General features: G+C 49.6%; 1 protein-coding gene across 6 annotated transcripts in view; it reads left to right on the forward strand.

Annotated features, from left to right (window-relative positions):
* The window catches only part of NACC2 (NACC family member 2), a 74990-nt gene that overhangs the window by 42002 nt on the left and 17465 nt on the right, over positions 1-15523 (forward strand). The window lies entirely within an intron of this gene.

Here is a 15523-nt window from a genome sequence, read left to right on the forward strand (position 1 = left end):
GCACGGGCGGACCTCCCGGCACCTCCTGGTGGCCGCCCAGGCCAACCTGGCCTTACCCCGTGGCACTCACAGCCTGGCAGGAAGACGGGCACGTCTGGGAGCCAGGGCACCCCGGGGGCACAGCGCTGGGTGGCCACTGTGCTGCAGGTGTGCAGGGACAGTCCCCAGCCCGGGCCGGACGCGCTGGCGGGAGCCGACACCCGAGGCAGGAGCAGGACCCGGGTCCGTCCTGCAGGGCCTTAGCTGAGGACTCTAAACTCCTCCCGGGTGAGATGAGAGGCCACGGGAGAGCTCAGCCGCAGCGTGGCGTGTGGGACAGGGCCCTGGCTTTCACCGGACTGATGAAGAGACAGAGGGCCTCAGTGGACCAGGGACCTGCCTGAGGGTTCACAGGGCCGTGTGTGATCCAGACTGGTCACTCCCCTGCTTGAGGCCTCAGCGTCCCTGTCGCTGAGGTGGCTGCCCCAGCAGGCCCGTCTTCGCTACCTTTGACCTCAGCCCCTTCCCCACCCGTGTGCTTTTGCCTTCCCTGACTCAGGGAGGCCAGAGAGTCCCTCGGGCCCCTCCCAGTCGCGGCAGCCTCCCTGGGGCCAGCACCACGCGGCAGGCCAGAGAGTGCCTCTTGTACTGAACGTGCGCCCCTCAACTTACTTTGGGGGGGACTCCCGCATTTGGGATCTATAAACCCAACACGCACTGATTTGCGATGCCTGGCGTTGCCCGTGAAATGCATCACAGTCGCCCGAGACGGTTCAGGATTTGCTGCGTGAAGGGTCCCGTAGTTGAGGCCCCAGGTCAGGTGTCCCCTGGCCTTCTGTGTTCCCCGAAAACTGGCTGTGTGCCTGGGCCCGCTGCCTGTCCTGATTTGCATGCGGGGCCCGTGCCCAGTGACTGGCCTGGATGCCAGTGGGAGGTGGCATCCCAGAGCTGGGGCCCCACAGGGCAGTTTGGGGACTCTTTCCGCCCCTGAGACCCGCCGCGTCCTTGCGCCCTGATGGGGCCGACGCTGCCCCTCCTCTCCCTCCGCCCTCTGCTCCTCCACCTCCAGGCGGGCACTGGTCCATCCGTCCTGGGGGGCGCGGGCAGAGGGGGCCTGGGGCGCTGCTCGGGCCGTCGTGGCCGCCGCTCCCCGTGTGGCGCCGGGCGGCTGGGTTTCGGTCTCTGGGTCCCTCTCAGAGCTGCGGGGGAGGCACGGCCCTGGGCAGCTCCCCCCAGGGGCCCTGGACCTTGGGTCTTCCCAGGGCTCATGACTTTACTTGAATGCGTTTTGTCATATTTGTATGAATTGCACAGGATACTATAGCACACAGACCACCTCCGTGTGGACTGGGTTTTTTCCTCTTAGTGGTAAGGGGTAGGGCTTGGTGTTCCTGACACCAAGAAACCCGCAAGCTCCGGTGTGGGTTAGGCCTGGCCGGGACCCCGGGAACCACCCGTGTGCAGTTTCCTCTGCCTGACCCCGCCATCTCCCTGACAGCCCCCAGGGGGTAGAAAGATCCATTGGCACCCAGACTGGGCCAGAGGGAGCTGGGGTGGCTCCCAAGCCCCTTCCCCAGGAAAACAGGCTACACGGGCTCGGGGCAAACCCTGCAGCCCCTGAGGGCCGTGGCCCCACCCCCACCCCCCCAGTGCCGGCAGCTGGAACAGGGCTCAACGGAGGGGTCAGGGCAGAATCTGCTGAGGGCCCAGGGGCGGGGCTGCCCACCGGCGGTCCCTGGTGGTGCAGTGCCAAACCGGGAGAGGACCCTAGTTCAGGTGTCACCCCAGTGTCCTCCCTGTATGGCCCCCTTCCCGCCAGTGTGGCCTCGGGCCTTGGTGTGTCCAAGACAGTGAGAGACGGCACAGGTGTTAGCATTGCTGGGTGTGGGTGCAGGCGGTAGCCCGTCTCAGGGCACCTGCCCCTCTGGCTGCACGAGCCTGGACCTCTCCTCACCTGGACAGTTGTGGCCCACCTGCACCCTTGGATTTTCTAAGGAGCCAAGGGAGGTGGCCGCGGACAGCCCGGGGTGCGGCCGGGGAGACCGAGCTGCCCCACTGCCTTGACTGTGACTGGGCTTTCTCGCCAGCTCCTCCCGCACTGAGACCAGCTGCTGGGTCCTCCTGGGGCCGGGCACGGGTCAGCCAAGGCCTGTGAGCCCAGCCCCTCACCCCACATCCCTGGGAGCGTTGGAGGTGGGACGGGGTGGAGGGAAGCCGCCAGCCTGGGGGCGGTGGCCTGGGAGCCTGTCTCCAACAGGACTCGGGAGGCTCCGGTCTGGGTTTTCTCCTCCCTGAGCCCGTAAGTGGGGCAGGGAGGGGGTGTGTGATTTCTTGGTTAAAATCTAGGTTATCGGCAGTGACGTTGCTGGCATCACTGGGCACCGGGCGCGCGGGGAAGAGGGTTGGGGGGAGGGTCCGTGGGGGCCGGGCAGGCGGAGAGGGGCCCGTCCCCACAGACTGGCTGCTCCTTGGCGCCGGTTTCCCGTACCCCAGGCTCCCTCTGTGCTGGCCTGGTCTGGCCAGCGGGCATCCTCACACCTCCCACGGACAGCCGAGTAGCCAGGTGCCCCGTGCCGGGGCCTGGACAAGGATTGGGCGGGGCTCTCGAGCTGGTGGAATCCGGAACGTTCTAAGGTGAACTGGCGAACTGGCGCATGAGGTTCTCAGGAGTCCCTTCTCCTTTCAGTTTCCCCACCTGCCAAGGGAGGGGGTGGCCTGAGCGACCTTCAGGGGTCTTCTCTCCAGCACGCCGTGTGCAGGAAAGCCGAGGATGCAGAGCCCTGCCCTGGAGACCCTGTCCCCACCCTCCTCCCCGAGAAGAGCTGTTAGCAGCTCCCACGTGACTGGCTTCTTGTGGAAGTCGAGGAATCGAATATTACAGATGAGTGGATGGACTCTTGACTCCTCCCCCCAGCAGCCCCCGCGTGGTTTCCCGTTTCCGTCCTGCGCGTTCCTCCGTTGTGTCCAAGTCCTGTGTCGCTGTCCGTTAGTGGAGATGCCGTGGTTGATTTATCCACTTCCCTGTCGGAGGATATCGGGTGGTTCCTAACTGGCTAGCTTAGGAGAGGTGCCACTGGGAAGGCCCTAACCATGATGGGGCCGATCCGACTCGCCCCACGTCGCACTGGGCTCAGCCCCCCACCCCGGGGCTCAGGGCGGCTCCTGCCCCAGCTCCGCAGGGCCCAGAGCCGGTGGGCGCCTATCTGCACGTCAGCCTCTAGCCGGGGGTGGCGCAGGAGCGAGGGGGCCGCCCCGTCAAGGCGGCGCGGGTCTGGGGGGGTTGGTGTGGGCTCTGGGGGTGGGCGGGGCGCAGAGGGCACCCCGCCGTGAGGGGTCCGCTCCCATGGTCTCTACTTGTTCACCCTCTTCGGGCACATCTACCCCGAGGCTGCGAGCAGCGGTGGCCAGGGTGGGCGCAGTCCCTGCCCTTGCCTGCTGTGGACACAGAGAGACACCAGACTGGACCCTGACGCGGTGTTTCATCGTGGCGGGGGGCCGCCGTCGGGGCGGGCTGCCCCTCGGCCCGGGAGTGAGGCTGAGGGGTGCGACACGTCGGATGAGCCGACAGAGGCCGTGGAGGGGGAGGTTCCCACGCCGACCCGGGCCCCCTCCCCGTTCTCTGCGGTTCTGACCACCCTCCGGCCTCCAGGCCCGCCCCCCTCACTGGGCAGGTGTTGAATCCCGCAGGCGGGTGTGCTCCCGAGCCACGGGCCCACCTAGGTGTTTACGCGCCAGCCCCGAACCTCCACCTTCACCCTTTCCCAGGAGGAGACCGCCGCGGGGTGCCCTGCTGGTGGCCAGTGAGCTGGTGGCCCTGTGTGGCCCTGCTCTCCCCCTCCGGGTCTGCCCACTGTCCCCACGCCTGGACACGGGACAGACCCTGGTGGTGCGCGGGAGGGTCCTGGCACGCGGCAGCACGTCTGTTCCCGGGCCCCGCGGCTCCGAGCAGAGCCCTCAGTTGGCTCTTGCGCGTGGGAGAGGGTGGAGCCCTGCCCCGGGCCAGGCCTCCCCAGCATGGCCTCTGAGGTCGGCGCGGCTGTTGTCCCATCTTACGGGGGGCGGGCCAAGCCTGCAGCGTTCCCCCTCCACTCGGCAGGGCGTCCCTCCAGCAGAGCCTCTGGGAAGCCTGGTTGGCGGCTGCCCCCACCCACAGCTCAGAGCTCACAGGCTGTGGCTTGGGGGCCCCACAGAGAGGGAGCAGCCAGGGTGGGTTCTGCAAGCCCCACTGCCCGCCACCCACACTGCCTCCTGCCCTGGGCCCGGAGCGTCCGCACCGTTAGAGCCCAGCACAACCCCTGGACTGGCCTGGCTGCAGCGGTGCCCAGGTGGGGGCGGCCTGCCCAGGCCCGGGGGCTTCCCGCTCTTTTAAGGCAGCATCCTGGCAGCTCAGGCCAGACGAAGGAGGTGCCAGCGCCAGTGTGTCTGTCGCACTGTATACCCCGGAGGCTGCCCTGAGGGCTGGTCGGGCACCCCAGTCACCATCTGGGGCTCGTCCCTGAGGGCCTCCAGGGGCGGCCCCCCTGGCTCCCTGACCTCAGCTTCCGTGCAGTGTCAACATTTAACCCTCACACCCCCAAACACCCTGAGATTTCTTCTTAAAACCAGTTTTATTGAGGTGTAACTCACATACCTCGGTGCCACGGGTATGAAATTACCCATTTGAGATCTGGGTGTGGTGCCATTAGCGCAGTCAGATGGAGAACGTGTCCGTCACCCTGGGGGCCCTTGCGTCCCTTTGCTGGCATCCCCTCCGCCACCCCCAGCCGCGGGCAGCCTCGGATCTGCTTTCTGTCCTCTGGATACTTCTGTCCGTCACGTAAACAGAGGCAGGCTGTCTGCACTCCAGTCCGGCTGTCTCGTCAGCAGAATGAGTTTGAGACTTGCCTGTGCTGGGTGGGCTATCCTGCCTTTTTCTCCCCCTCTTTTTTATTTATTAAAGCATTTACACACAGTAAAATGTGCCAGTTTCAAGTGTACAGGTGATGAGTTTGGCCACTGTAATCAGTCAAGTACCACGGTCAAGATACACAACAATTTACTTCCCTCAGATGTTTCCCCGCGTCCTCCCCACCCCATCTCACCACCGCAGCCGCCGTTGCTTTCCATCACTATCATTTTTCCTTAAGTGGGATCACACAGAACGGAGTCTTTTATTTTTGACTTTTTTCATTTGCTGTATCTTGAGATCAGTTCATCCCTGTGGTTCTGAGTGTGGGTCCTTGGTCCTTGTGGTTGATGGTATTGTCCCACGCCGTGGACATGGCACCAGTGGCAGTTGTGTGTGGCTGTTATCATAGTGCTGCTGTGCACATCCACGTGCACGTGGGACTGCTTTTTTGTTCATCTACTGAAATTATTATATGGGTTTTCTCCTTAATTTTACTGATGTGGTGTATTGCATAGGTTAATTTTTAAATGTTGAACCACCCTTGAACTTCTGGGATAAGTCCCACTTGGTCATTATGTTTTTTTGTTTTCTATATTGCTGGATTCGATTTGCTAATGTTTTCTTAAGGAATTTTGCATCTACGTTCATGAAGGTTAATTATCCGTAGTTTGCCTGTGGTATCTTTGTCTGGTTTTGTAGGAGGATATGCTAACCTTATGTCTCTTCTCCTTAATTTTCTGAAAGAGCTTGTATAAGTTTGATGTTATTTCTTTCTTAAGCATTTGATAGAATTCATTCACCAGTGAAGCCACTTGGGCCTGCAGTTTTGTTGTTGTTTTTGTTCCTTATGGGAAGGTTTTCAATTATACATTCTGTTAGCTTAGATGTAGAACTGTTCAGATTTCTCTCACATCTTGCTTGAGCCATGGTAATTTGTGTGTTTCAGGGAATGTATCCATTTCTGATCTATGCAGGTATTAATATAGCCGTGCCAGCTCTCTTATGTTTACTATTTACCTGGTGTTGGCTGTTTTCATCCTTTTACTGTTAACCTACCTATGTCTTAAAGCTCAATTCTTATAAGTAGCACATGATTGAGATCTGCTTTTTTATCCAATCTGACCATCTTTTATTGGGAATCTTTCGACCATTTACGTTTAGTGTAATTTTCAGGGGGGTTAGGTTCAGGTCTGTCATCTCACTATTAGATTTTTATTAGTCATGTTTTCTTTTTTTCCTCTTTTCCACCACTCTCTGATTGGATTTTTCCAGAGTTTCTCTTTAGCTCTGCTGTTGACCTAGTGGTTAGACATTCCCCCCGACACCCCCCGCCATGCTTCGGTCGTCTGGAGCTGACTCATGAATCTTTGACTTATCCCATCAACCTTCTCAGGTATATCACCCCCTCCTGTGGAACTCAGACTTTAAAAACAGTGTGTTTTCATTTCCCCGCTCCAGTCCTTAGTGAAATTGTTGTCATGTATTTTACTTCTTCATAGGCTATAAGCCTTATGATGATGTTATTGTTTTTATCTGAAACAGACAGTTGTCTTTTTTCCACTTTTAGTCACTTTTAAAATTTAAATAGAGTAGAATTTACTCTTTGGGGCAGATTGTTCTCTGAGTTTAAACAAATGTATATAGTCATGTGATCACCTGCATAATCAAGATACAGAGCAGTCACCTCCCACATTTTATCATCCCCTGCAGCCCCTTTGTAGTCTTTTCTTCCTCTCTTCCAACTCCCACGACCATTGGTCTGTTTTCTGTCTCATCAGTGGAATCACACAGTGTGTGGCTTTTTGATTCAATGCATTTGAGGTTCATTCGTGTTGTGTGAGTTCGTGGTTCTTTTTTTTTTTGACAGCTGAATAGTATTCCCACGATGGGTTTATCTAGTTGCCAGTCGAAGCACCTTTGGTTTATTTCTAATTTTTAGTGCTAATGGATTGAGCTGCTACAAACGTGGCATCTAGGTTTTTGTGCACACTTGAATTGTCAGTTCTATTTGGTAAATTGGCCTAGGAATGAGATAGTGGGTCATCTGGTAAGTGCATATTTAACTTTATAAGAAATTGTGCAAACTCTTGTCTAAAATAGTTCTGTCACTTTATATCACCACCAGCAAAGCAGGAGAGTTCCTGTCATTCCATGATCTTGTCAGCACTTGGTTTTGTCTTTTTTTTTAAAGCCATTCTCATGGTCTATAGTGGTGTCATATTGCAGTGTTAATGTATTTGTATTTCTCTAATGTCTAATGATGTGGAACGCCCTTTGTGTATTTATTTGCCATCTGTATACCTGCTCTGGTCAAGTGCCTCTTTGAGTCTTTTGCCCTCTTTTTATTGAGTGGTTTGAATATTGAGTGTATTGTTGATATGGTGTATTCCTTATCATTCTAGGTGTGAAAGTCCCGTGTTGGATACACGACTCATAAACATTTTCTACTAGACTGCAGTTTGTCTTTTCTTTCTCTTACTAGTGTCTTTCAAAGACATTTTAACATTTTGATGTTTATTTTTTAAATTTTTAAATTTTATTTTTGGCTGCGTCGGGTCTTAGTTGTGGCACACGGGCTCTTCTTTGCAGCAAGCGGGCTTCTCTCTAGTTGCGGTGTGCGGGCTCAGTAGTTGTGGTCCACGGGCTTTGTTGCCCCACGGCATGTGGGATCTTAGTTCCCTGACCAGGGATCGAACCCACTTCCCCTGCATTGGAAGGCGGATTCTTAACCACTGGACCGCCAGGGAAGTCCCCTGATGAAGTTTAAATGGTCAGTAATTTCTCTTACAGATGATGCTTTTGGTGTTGTATTTGATTCTTTACCTAACAAGATTATAAGAATTTTTTCCCCTATGTTTTCTTCTAGATGTTTTATGGCTTTGGGTTTTACATTTAGTCTGTGGCCCATTTTGAGTTAATTTTTGTATAAGGTGTGAGACATGGATCGAGGTTCTGATTTTTTTTCCATGTGGATGTCTAATTTTTTTAAAGAAATTTAAAATACGATAAAAAGCCTATTATGTTTACCCACATATTTACCTTGTCCGGTTCTTCATACTTGGTATAGATTAGAGTTTCTTTCTGGTGTTATTTTCCTTCTGCTTGGAGAATTTCCTTCAACCTAGTGATGGACTAGTAGTGAATTCTGAAAAATTACAAAGAGGTCTTTATATCACATTTTGTAAAAATCTGCCTTATTGAAGTATAATTTATGTATAATAAAATTAGTCAGTTTTCATTGTACAGTTGTCACCTTCATTCTTGAAGGGTATTTTTGCTGGATGTAGAATTCTAGGCTGACTATTACTTTCTGCCTTCAATAGACGTTCTCTTGTCTTCTGAAATGCATTTTTTTTCCTCAGGAAATCATAGTCATTCTTCTCTGAGTTTCTCTGTATGAGTTGTGTCTTTTCAGGCAGCTTTTATTTCTGTTTACATCTTGTTGAGCTTTTTGGACGTGTGCGTTTATGCCATTATTCCTTCAAATATCTTGTGTCCCTCCCCCCACAACTCCAATTAAACATGTTTTTGTCCCTGAGGTCCCAAGGCTCTGTTTATTTATTAGTTTTTAGCCTTTTTTTCTGTTTAGGCTTTAGGTGGAGTAGTTTCCATTGCTGTTTCTTCATGGTCGCTGATCTTTTCTGCAGTTCCGTTTTGTTCTTATTTGTATGTTCCGTTTCTGCCCTCACTGAGTTCCTGCTTTTACATTTTTTTTTTAAGTTCTGATTGTATTTTTATAGCTGGTTTGCCTGCTAATGCGGTCCACTTTGTTATTTCTTGGTCTGTTTCTACCTACTGATTTTTCTCCTCCTTAGGATCACCTTTTGGTGGTTCTTCACGTGTCTGTTAATTTTGTAACAGGTGCTGGACATCGTGGATGTTGAGCACTAGCAGTCTTATCCTGAGTCTCTCATTGTGGAGTTAAGTGGAATTTCCATAGTGAGTAATGATTTTGAGTGCTTTTTCATACTCTTGGCAGCTTGTCTGTCTTCCTTTGTGAAGTGCCCATTTAAATCTTCTTTCCCACACTTTTGTAGAGTGAGTTGTCTGTCCTTTACTCACAACTTTTCGTGAGCTTCTGTGTACTCTGAATAGACCTCTTCTGTCAGACAAGTGTCGTAAATAGCTTCTCCCACTCTACAACTTGTCATCTTCTAAATATAATTTTGATGTAGTAAGTTTATTAACTTTTTTCCCTTTATCAATAGCTGTTCTTACATCTTGTTTAAAGAAATCTTCCTTTACCTCCAGATCAGTGTAATGTTCTTCTATGTACCTTAAAGTTGTCTTTTGGATTTGAAATCATTTTAAATTTACAGAAACGTTTCAAGATAAGCACAGAGAACTCCTGTATACCTTTCCCTCAGACTCACTAGCTGGTAAGAATTTGCCACATTTTGCTTTGTCATTCTTTTTCTCTTTTTATGTATAGGTTTTTGGTTTTTTTTTCTCTGAGCCATTTGAAGGCAAGTTGCAGATATTATGCTCTTTTACCCCACGATACTGAGCATTGCTTACAAACGGGACATTCTCTTGCATAAACACAGTACAGTGTTCAAAAACTCAGGAAATTCAGGTTTTTGTTTGTTTGTTTGTTTTGGCTGTGCTGGGTCTTCAGCTGCGGAACAAGGGATCTTCGTTGCGGTATGCGTGCAGGATCTAGCTCCCTGACCAGGGATCACACCCAGGCCCCCTGCATTGGGAGTGCAGAGTCTTACCCACTGGACCACCAGGGAAGTCCCCAGGAAATTTAGTTTTGACCCGGCACTACTAACTATATAATCAACGATGCTTAAATTTCCATGCTTAAGTTTCTGCAGTTGTCTCAGTATTGTCCTTTGTGGTCACGTTGGGTTTTTCTGATCCAGTATTCAGTTCAGAATCACACATTGCATTTCTAGTTATTCTCTTTAGTCCCTTTATTCTGGAACAGATTCTCAGCCTTTATCCTTCATGAGACTTTCCTTTTGAAAGAGCATGGGCTGGCTGTTTTGCAGAAGGTCCCTCTGTTTGGGTTTGCTGAGTTTCGTCTCACGATTGGGTGCCTGGTGTTCGTTTCTGCTGGAATTCCACAGGAGCAATGCTGTGTCCTTCTCCAGCCACGACCCTGGTCTGGCTCAGTGTTGGTAATGGCCCCTTAGGTCATTTGGTCCAGGTGATCTCTGCCAGGTAGAGCCACTGTGAGAAGAGAAGGTGTGTCATTAGCCTTTCACCCAACCCTTTTAGTGTTTGTTGATGATTCTTGCCTGGGTTTATACTGCTCTGATGGTTGCAAAATGCTGATCAGAACTCCATAACTCCTACATTTATTAGTTGGCGGTCTTTTGTAGGGAAGAGCTTCTCCAGACCCCCTACTTATTTATTTTATTCCTTCACTTATTGTTGTTGTTTATTTGGTGTTAGTATAAAGTTGCTTTTTTTTTTTTTTTTTTTTTAAGCATTTTCATATTGTCTTTTTCAGCAAAATATCCCGGGCTCGTCTCATGCTTTCTGTTCCCCAGCCCTGGAGTCAGCTTTTTTCCCTCTGAGTAGGGAATGGTATTTAGGAACCAAGATCTGGGTGCTACGTTTGCTTATTGCTACTAGGGTGCTGTTTTTATACCCTTTTAGTAGTCAGAGCTAGGAATTTATATATTTAAAAATCACGAGTTTGTACTGATATCTCCAAATTTAACTCAATGTCCTAGGCTTCTCCCAGCCTCCTCTCTTCCTTACGTCTGTTTTCCCCTCTAACAGTCAAGATTCAGACTCTCCTGCTTTCTTATTAAGGCTTTTCTCTCTGTAGTATATCTGGAATTGATTTTTTTTTTTTTTAATGTGGTGTGATATGGGGCTCAAGATTTACTTTTTTTTTTTTTAAAGAGGATTTAAAAAAAAAATATTTATTTTTTTTGGCTGCATTGGGTCTTTGTTGCTGCATGCGGGTTTCTTTAGTTGTGGCGAGTGGGGGTTATTCTTTGTCGCGGTGCGTGGGCTTCTCATTGAAGTTGCTTCTATTGTTGCAGAGCACGGGCTCTAGGCGTGCAGGCTTCAGTAGTTGTGGCACGCGGGCTTAGTAGTTGTGGCTCGTGGGCTCTAGAGCACAGGCTCAGTAGTTGTGGCGCACGGACTTAGTTGCTCTGTGGCATGTGGGATCTTCCCAGACCAGGACTCGAACCCGTGTCCCCTGAATTGCCAGGCAGATTCTTAACTACTGTGCCACCAGGGAAGTCCCGTAAGTCTCTTTGCTTTTTCTTTTCCTTTTAAAATTTATTTATATTTATTTTTTGCTGCATTGGGTCTTCATTGCTGCACGCCAGCTTTCCCTAGTTGCGGTGAGTGGGGGCTACTCTTGGTTGCGGTGCGTGGGCTTCTCATTGTGGTGGCTTCTCTCGTTGCGGAGCACAGGCTCTAGGTGCACGGGCTTCAGTAGTTGTGGCACGTGGGCTCAGTAGTTGTGGTTCGCGGGCTCTAGAGCGCAGGCTCAGTAGTTGTGGTGCACGGGCTTGGTTGCTCCGCGGCATGTGGGATCTTCCTGGACCAGGGCTTGACCCGTGTCCCCTGCATTGGCAGGTGGATTCTCAACCACTGTACCACCAAGGAAGCCCCAGCCTTTTCTTTAAATATTAAAATGGTCATATAGTTTTCCTCTTCTGCTCTGTTAATGTTATAAATTGCTTTTTCGAATATTAAAAAAACCTTGTGTTTCTGGAATAAGATCAACCTAGTTGTGACGTCGTATCCTTTTTACCTACCTCTGGATTCAACTGCCTAATTTTTTTGCCCTTTTTGGGGGGGCTCTCTGGAGCTATGACCACCCCCAGTCAGTGTTCATCTCCTAGAAGGAGGCCTCAGGTGGGTTGCCAGGTGTCCGTCCGGCAGTCGCTAAATCGAGGGAGCCACTCCCGTCTGGCCAGACCCTGAGCGTGGAGCCCCTGCCTCTGCTGGGGGTGCCCCCCTACCCCCCACAGAGCTCCAGCCTAAACACTGGGAAACCTGTTAAGTGCATACCCCCCACCCACACAAGGCACACAGAGCGTGGGCGCCAGTGCAGGTACCCCGGACCCACATCAGAGGAGCGGGAGTTTGGACCCAACGCCTGGAGCACCGGCTGCGTGGGACAAGCCTGTGCTTTTCATATTGCCTCGTATTTTCTCTAGGATTTTTGCCACTGTGTGGACGAGGGAGGGTGCCCTCTAATTTTCCTTTAAGGTAATCTCTCCCTTTTTTTACTAGCAAGGTTATCTGGCCTCATAAAAGGATTTGAGAATTATCACCGTTCCCCACCTTTTAAAATTGACCTGGAAGAGTTTGTATGACATGAGTCCATTTCTTAAATATTTGAAGTATTATGCCCAGGTGAAGCCACTTAGGCCTGGAGTGTTTTGCAGGACGGTAGTTATTAGATTCATGTCTTTATTAGGTCCAACTTCAAATTTCTTTTTCTTCTTGTGTCAGTGTTGGTCAGTTGTGTTTCTCTTCAAGCTTATAGGTTTCATCCAATTTTTAGATTTCTTGGCGTGAATCTACTACTTACATCCTCTTAAAAATCTTCCTAATGTTTATCGAAGAAAGTGGCAAACTGTGACGTAGGGCAGATCTGCCCCATGGCCTGTTTTGGTACAGCCCACAAACCAAGGATGCTGTTTATATTTTTAAAGAGATGTGTAAAAAGAAAAAAAAGCAATAACGAAGGATATTCAAGAGAACCGAGCCTAAAAGATTGCCCCTCTGGCCCTTTACAGTAAAAGTTTGCCAACCCCTGTTCTGTAGAATCTGCTGTGTCATTTTAACATAATATTAACAATTAGTATTGTTAATTTGTGTCTTTTTGCCTCATTATCCTTCATTCAGTCTTGCTAGAGATTTTCCAACATATTAGTCTTTTCAAAGAGCCAACTTTTGGATTTTTCTCTCTTATGTATACAGTTGACCTTGGAACTGCATGGGTCCACTTATACACGGATTTTTTGCAATAAGTACAGTACCTGTAAAGAAATATGCATTTCTTTGTCACATTTCCATTTTGATGTCTAGTTCTGGTAACACGTATAATACCTGCAGTGTTCCGTACCATGTAAGACAGCATTGACGCAGGTACCGAGAGACACATGATTCATCTTGTAAACAGATGATGTAAACTTATGATATTCGGTGAGTACAGTCTGGTACTGTACATGTATTTTCTCATGATTTTCTTAACGACATTTTCCTTCCTCTAGCTGACTAAGAATACGGTACAGATACGTGTAACCTACAAAATATGTGTGAACTGACTGCATATGTAAGGCTTCTGGTCAACAGTGAGCTACTCGTAGTTACGTTTGGGGGGGAGACAGAAGTTATATGCAGCTTTTCGACCGCTCAGGGGGTCCGCGCACCAACCTTCACATTGTCTAAGGGTCAACTGTACTTACATATGTATTTTTAAAATCTCAATTTATTTCGACTTCCTCTGAGTTAATCTGCTATTTTTTTCCTAGTATTTTGATCGATTGATTTCTCAGCCTTTTAAAATACATGCACTTTGGGGCTGTCCGTTTCCTGGTCAGCACGGCTTAATTCTTCCCAACACATTTTGATATGTCGTATTTCCAGTATCATCCCATTAAAAGCATTTCCCAGCGCTCTCGTGATTTTTCTCTTCTCGACCCTTGGGTGATGTAGTGGTGTGTTGCTTAAATTTTCAAACATGTTTTGGATTTTCTGGTCATCTATTTGTTGTAATTTCTGAATTAAATTCTCTGTGGTCACAGAACATATTCAGACCGCTTCATAGCTCTGACGTCTTTTGAGACTCTGCGCCCCAGCAGGTGTCCCACATGCACCAGACAAAAACTGTTGCACCAATGATTAAATCACATCTTGCATACTCTTTCAGATTTGTTTTTGTCTTCTTAGGTTGGCTCAAGAGATGGGGTGTTCAGCTCTCCAAGTAGGCTTATAGATTTGCCATTTCTCTCCTTTTAGCTCTGCCGGTTATTAGGAAGTTTTGATTTGGGTGCCTATCAATTGCAGGCTTGTCTCATCTTCCTGGTGAACTGGTCCTCTTATCATTGTGAAATATCCTGTGGCACCAGGAAAGTTTCTTGCTTTGAAGTCTGCGTGGTCTTACATCAGCAGAGCTGCCCTGGCATCCTTCTCTTTGATGGTCACCTGGTGCACCTTTTCTACCTTTTCTTTCGCTTTCAAACTTTCTTTTGTTTAAGATTGTCTCTTGGGTTTTGTTTTTTTAATCCAGACTTAACAGTTTTTCATTGGAGTGTTTAGTCCACTTACATTTCATGTAATTACTGGTGTCTTTGGGTTTCATCTACCATCTTAACTATTTTCCCTTTGTCCCCTCTGATCTTCTGTTGTTTCTCCATTTCTTTCCCCTTCTTTCAGGTTAATCAAGCGTTTTACTGTTTATTTGCCTTTCCATGCCTGTTGTAAGTTTGTCTGCTGGTCTCTTAAGGGTTGGAGGTTTCAGCATTCATCCGGATTCATAGCTTGCCTTCAAGGAGCCTCGCGAAGGCCTCCATCACTTTAGCCCCTTTGGCCCCCGTCACGCTGGTTGGGGTTGTTTTGCACGTTTTGAGCTGCACCAGCCCTTTTGTCGTTGTCATTTTAAATAGTTGTGTTGATACTTAACCTGCCCATTTATTTTTTCCACATATTCCTGCTTTACCCTCGCCCTCTTTTTTTTCGGGGTGCGGGGGGGGCACATCGCGAAGCTTACGGGATCTTAGTTCCCCAACCGGGGATTGAACCTGCGCCCTCAGCACTGAAAGCGCTGGGTCCTGACCATTGGACCACCAGGGAATTCCCTACCCTCGCCCTCTTATCTGGGATCACTTTCTTCATGAGGCTTCATGTCTTCAATCAGTTTGGAGTTCTGGGTCATTACAGCTTCCCACGTGCACCCGCCCTCCTTCCCGGGCTCCCGTGACACGCGTGGTGTGCGTTCACCGCGTCCTGGGCATGCCGGATGACTTTTATTCTCTTTTATGACTTTTCTATTTCTTTTTTCTTCTGCTGCTTTAAGCTGGAAGTTTTGGATTGAATTATTTTCCAGTTCACCAATCTTCTCATCTGCTCTGTTTAATTTCCTTTTCAACCAATCATATTTCTAAGATTTGATTGTTTTTATTGATTCTAGTTTTCTGGTGAAATTCTCCATCTTGTACATTTCTTGCACAAATTAAGAGTAGTTATTTGAAAGGCAGTGTCTGCCTGTTTAACCTGTTACAGATCGCCCATGGGTCTGATTTAATGTCTCTTTGTAAATTGTGGGGTGTTTTTTTTTTTAATCATTTGGCTCTGCTTTCTTGTATTGCTGGTAATTTTTTATCAAATGCTTCACATTGTGTGAAGACATTTTGGAAGCTCTAAGCAGAGCTGCTCCAAAGAGGGTCTTGGGACCTCTTAGAGGTCCTTCTGAGAGGCTGTCGGATTTATCGAGCAGTGATGTGACCTCCTGGAGTAAGTCAGGCTACGCACTCCTGGTTGCCCTGCTCCTGGGCCCTGGCTGTTCGCACGTCTCAGCTGAAAGCCTGGGTGTTCCCCAGAGCACTGCCTCCTCGGCGGGCCCCAAATCTCAGTGTTTGTCCAGGCCATACGTGGGACGCCACATTCTTTTTTAAATTTATTTATTCTCTTTTTGGCTGCATTGGGTCTTTGTTGCTGCGCGCGGGC

Source organism: Kogia breviceps, chromosome 8, assembly GCF_026419965.1.
Source record: "Kogia breviceps isolate mKogBre1 chromosome 8, mKogBre1 haplotype 1, whole genome shotgun sequence".
In the NCBI taxonomy this organism is placed as follows: Eukaryota; Metazoa; Chordata; class Mammalia; order Artiodactyla; family Physeteridae; genus Kogia; species Kogia breviceps.